The sequence below is a fragment of the Nycticebus coucang genome, chromosome 1, assembly GCF_027406575.1.
Source record: "Nycticebus coucang isolate mNycCou1 chromosome 1, mNycCou1.pri, whole genome shotgun sequence".
Classification (NCBI taxonomy): domain Eukaryota; kingdom Metazoa; phylum Chordata; class Mammalia; order Primates; family Lorisidae; genus Nycticebus; species Nycticebus coucang.
The window spans coordinates 129,676,038-129,681,526 of record NC_069780.1 but is presented as its reverse complement, the minus strand read 5'-3'; positions in this window follow the sequence as shown (position 1 = coordinate 129,681,526).

Here is a 5,489-nt window from a genome sequence, read left to right as displayed (position 1 = left end):
TTTTGGTTGAATTTGATTTCTATTTTCATTCTGTAATTTTCTAAGTCTTGTATGAAATCATATGCCTCTATCTACCAAAATAATAATCTACTTCATAAGTATTCTAGAATTTTAAAGGAGCAGGTGGCAATATTTAAAGGAAAAAGACATTTCCAGCATGACTTTCAGAAAAACATGGATGAATTAAAATAAGAATGTACTAACTTCACTTCTTTTTTTTTGCAAAGTTGCCACCTACCATCTCTTTTATCTTCTCAAATCAAGTTCAGTATTTAAAATGTTGACTCATACATAAATCATGTGAAACTCCATTGGACTTACCATTCCATACAAACTGCATGCCCCTTTAATATCTTTCCAGAACTTTATTGCCAACAAAATATTGTAACCTTTAATGATGCATATATCCATTGATTTAAAAAACATTTCCCTCAAGGCTAGGCAGGATGTTGCACACCTATAGTCCCAGCTACTCTGGAGGCTGAGGCAGGAGGATCACTTGAGCCCAGGAGGTTGAGGTTGCAGTGAGCCACTGCACTCTATTCTGGGTGACAGAGTGAGATTTTTGTCTTCCCAAATAGTAATTAATTAATTAAAAATTTAAAAATAAAAAGTATTTCCCTCAAAAGGAGCTGTAATTGAAGAAATTCTTAATTAAACTCTTATATATGTCAACACTGCCTTCTAGTGGTCTATTTCATATTTTGAAAGAATTTTTTAATTTAGCCCCTCCTCCAAGCACATTCATTTTATTTCCAGAAATCTTGTTCATTAAAAGCCAAAACTCATTTAATACCTAAGAGTTTATTTATGTTAAATTGGCATTTCTCACTGGTAAAGATTTTTTAAGGAATCAGAGCCAGAGAGAGAGCTCTTAGTGATCAAAAGTCCAGACTCTTCCTTTTAAGGATAAAATTACTAAGGCAAGATGCCAAGTCAGGAAGCACTTCTTGCTAGCCTGAGGCTGCCAAGAAAGATGGCTTTAGCCTAGCCTCTTGGTAGAAGGAGGGGGGAACCGGAACAGATGGCTCACAAAACTATGGAGTGATCCTCCAGCCAGGAAATAAAATAAAGATCCTCAGTGTTACTCGGCATCAACATAAACTCACTGAATAAACTGTTTGCAGTGTATGTTCTGACACTTCCCAGCACTGTAGCAAAGCACCTCTCTGGGTAAGACCGTCAAGGCAATGCAGACCCATCATGGAGACCAACTGGATGAGGGCCAACCACAGGCTTCAGTTCCAAACTTCTCCAGAAGGGGGCAGCAGGTCACTAGCAGGCCACATGCCAGCCTGCCTTTGCTTTGAACTTGTGTCATCAGGATAGGCTGTAGCATTAAATGGCAGAAATATCTGCAGCCCTCTTTATTGGTTTTGATCAGTTTTTTCCCCTAAAACATACAGATCTTTGAATCCCATCCAGGACAATCCGCCCAGCAAGGAAAGCCTTATGTGTCTCCAACCAGAACCCCATCTTCCCCAGACACCCTTCCCCCTGCCTGGAGCTGATGAGCCTCCCTGTTTGTCTATACCACTCAGCCAGCAGGAACCTCCCACGTGTTACCTGCCAAGTCAACAACCCTGACTCTTAGACAAAACAGGAAGAAGTAGAATTGAAAAAAGAAAAACAGGCACTATGAACCACTTCAGGGGTAGTAGGCCCCATGGTCCAACGACAGAATTGGAGATTACAAAGCCTGATATTTTATTTTATTTTGTCCCCCTCAGTAGAGTGCTATGGCGTCATAGCTCACAGCAACCTCAAACTCTTGGGCTCAAGCAATTCTCTTGCCTCAGCCTCCCAAACAGCTAGGACTACACACATCTGCCACAATACCCAGCTATTTTTAGAGACAGGGTCTTGCTCTGGCTCAGGCAGGTCTTGAACCCATGAGCTCAGGCAATCCACCTGCACTGGCTAGAATTACAAGCATGAGCCACCACATCCAGCCCCAAATATTTCTTTTCTTTCTTTTTTTCCCAATTTCTTGGGGGGTGGGACAGAGTCTCACTCTGTTGCCCTGGATAGAGTACCATGGCCATCATAGCTTGCAGCAACCTCAAACTCCTAGGTTTAAGCAATCCTTTTGCCTCAGCCTCTCCAGTAGCTGGGACTACAGGTGCTCACCACCACTCTCTGCTAATTTTTCTATTTTTAGTACAGATGGGGGCCTGGCTCGTGCTCAGGCTGGTTTCAAACTCCTGAACTAAAGCCATCCACCTGCCTCCTGCCTCGGCCTCCTAAAGCACTAGGATTACAGGCATGAGCCACTGTGTTCTGCCATGGCCCAGTATTTCTAAATGTCTTCAGGAACCACTGTTTAATAACTGGGTAGAAAACAACTGAAGGAAGCCAAATGCAAAGGCTTCTCACCAACAGTAACAAGAGGTGCAGGATCATTTGGCAGAACTGGTCGGAGTATGGTGAAGGAAAGGAAAGGCCAGAAAATGCTTCCAGTTTTTAAGCAGCTGGAGGCATTCTGTTGGGGCTGGATAGATAGAGGATGGAAAGTGAGAAGGACAGATGTCATCATTAGTGCTGCTGTGAGTTACAGACATGCGGCCAAACAAGCAGTTTTCCTAAATAGCCTCTGCTGGCATAAAACCATATATGCCATCACGTCAAGGGCATGATCATTTTAACTTGTGGTTGAGCATTTACATTTACATTTGTGTGAGTTTCCTATGTAAATTTTTACATAAAACGAGTTTAAAGAAAACATTTAGCTTACTTTTAATGAAAAGGTATTTTCCCAAATGCTTAAAATAGCTACAGTAGCCATCTCTTCAAAACAAGTTTATAATTATTCCTGCGTGTTCCTTTAAGCAGGATCAGTAAGACCTCTACTTAGCCCCATTCTGTGGTTATTTGTACCAATTTATTATATGACCTTGAAAGGAAAAAACTGAACATCTTTTTAAGTAGTTCAAACATTTCCTCAATTCAGCCTGGCCATTCTTCCAATCATTTTGCCTTAATGAGATTTTACTGTTCTTTGGAAAGGTTAAAGTATCAAACACCTGAAATAGCTTACTGGAATTCACCCATTACTCAAAAACATTGTTGCAACATAGTTTTTTAAAAAAGGCAAGGATCCATTTAGAATACAAAGTTTGGGGCACAAGTCCTAGTTTTGCCCCACCCCCACCCCGGTAAGCAGAGTAAATCATCTCACTTTTCTGGTCTGCTCATCTGTAGGATGTCAAATCTCTAATGCCTTGCTGAAAAACTCCACAATTTTGTTTCCAATTTGAAGGTATAAATAATAGCCTCATCATTGCCAATAAATATTTACCGAGTGCCACTTGACAGTGTGTTGCCAGCAGATTTAATTGTTCATTAATTATTCCCCAGCTAAACAGATAGCAGACTAAAACAAATAGTACTGTTCAGAGGGCAGGGATAATGTTATTAGTCTAGACTCAGCCTGGTATTGAAAAATGAAAATGTCATTCCTCCCCACAGGTACTGTTTGCTAAGGAGATTTGAGTCTGTGGATTTTTATATTGTGAACTGTTTCTATTTTCAGGGCTGAGTTCTTTGTGGGTTTGCTTAAGTTGTAGAAGTTCTAAAAACTGTCAAGTGGGTAATTCTTGGTTTATTTATTTTATTTTATTTTTGCAGTTTTTGGCCAGGGCTGGGTTTGAACCCGCCACCTCTGGTATACGGGGCCGGTGCCCTACACCTTTGAGCCACAGGCACCGCCCGTAATTCTTGGTTTAGAGTCCTTCATCCACCTAGGAAGGGAGAGAGCTGGCTTCTCTCATTTTGAGAATAAGTAGTAGGGTTTGGGAACTAGAAGTCTCAGAATTTTTTCCTTCTATAAAGCCATTCTCAGCAGCTTGATGACTCCCGGGTTATATCTCCAGCCCAGACCTCTCTCAAGAACATGGACACATGACATCAGTCTGGCCTCTAGACCCAACCCAGTGGCCTTGCCCTGGGCCCTGAGCCAATTCCTGTGGCCATCCAGGCAGAATGCCCCAAATCTTGTTGCCAAAGGAACATTCATCAAAATTTTCTATGTCCCCTTTCGGTGACTGGGAGTGACCAGGGTCAGCTGTGCCATCTGGGAGGGGTACCCCAAACTTGGACTAGTCAGTAGGGGACCCAGTCCTGGGGTTTTTCCTGGTGCTCAGTGACCTTCTACATTCCCTTCCCATGTCCCTTATCTCCACCATCCCCCTAGAGTGACCAAGTGCACTAAGAAGTCCCAGAATTCATGCTGGCCCCAGTTCCAGGGATGGGCTCTGCTGACAGGCAGTGTTTCTGTCCCAAATCTGGTGAGTTTGGGCTGCCCAATATGGTACTAACACTCCGAGTTTGGGTGACTCACATATGACACAGGACAAGTTCAGGACTCCGGCCACCCTTGAGCCAAGTGTGCAGGCCCCTGTGTTGGCTCTCACCTGTGGGGGTTCTGACTGTAGCAGCCGGCGGCCTGCAGCACTCACGGGGCTGGTTACAGATGTTCTGCACCCACAGGCTCTGCTGCACGTGTTGGGGCAGCCTCTAGAGGTGGCTGTGTCTCATCTTCTGCGGCTTCAGTCAATTCCGCAGCCTCTCATGGATCTGGTGCTCCTGTGGTCTCCAGATTGGCACTAGGTTGTGCAAGATGAGGGGTGGGCCTTCTCCATCCCTTATGGATGGATGGGGCTCCTCTCTAGCGTCCGGCCCTGTCTACTGGTGGAAGTGTGTGGAGGCAGGCGCACAGTCGCCATCCAAAGAGGTCAAGTCCACTGCTTATGGCTGAGGAGTTCAAGATATACTTGATGTGTTCCTTTATATCTATACTATAAAATTGCTAGTGCTGGGCGGCCGGCGCCTGTGGCTCAAGGAGTAGGGTGCCAGTGTCATATGCCAGAGGTGGTGGGTTCAAACCTAGCCCCGGCCAAAAAAAAAAAAATTGCTAGTGCTAAATTTATTTTTTTTAAAGATTCTTTTGTTTCCTTGTGCTATAAAAAAAAAAAAATTCTTGGGGCAGTGCCTGTGGCTCAGTGTGTAGGGCACCAGCCCCATATACCAAGGGTGGTGAGTTGGAGCTCGGCCAAACTACAACAACAACAACAACAAAAAAAAAATTTCTTTTTTTTTTTTTCTTTTATTTAGACGGAATCTGACCGTGTTGCCCAGGATAGAGTGCCATGACATCAGCTTGCTAGTGTAAAATTTAACAAAAAATTATCACAAGATAAATTACTCACATATTCTTGGTAAGTCTTATACTTGTGGTCGTCATCAACAAGGCACAATGTCCCCCTCTAAGACAGTCACTGGAAGCCAGTACGCAGACGTGCGCGGTGGCTAGTGTAGCACCAGGAGAAATACTGCAGCCAGCATTAAATAAACGGTATGAGAGAGCTGCGGAAACAAGACCTCTATTGTTTCGATAGAAACAGGTTCCAAAGAACCATGGCATTGTGAGTAATAATAGCTTTGCTATCTTTTTTCTCACAGTGGGAGATACAAAAGTAGCACATGTGACA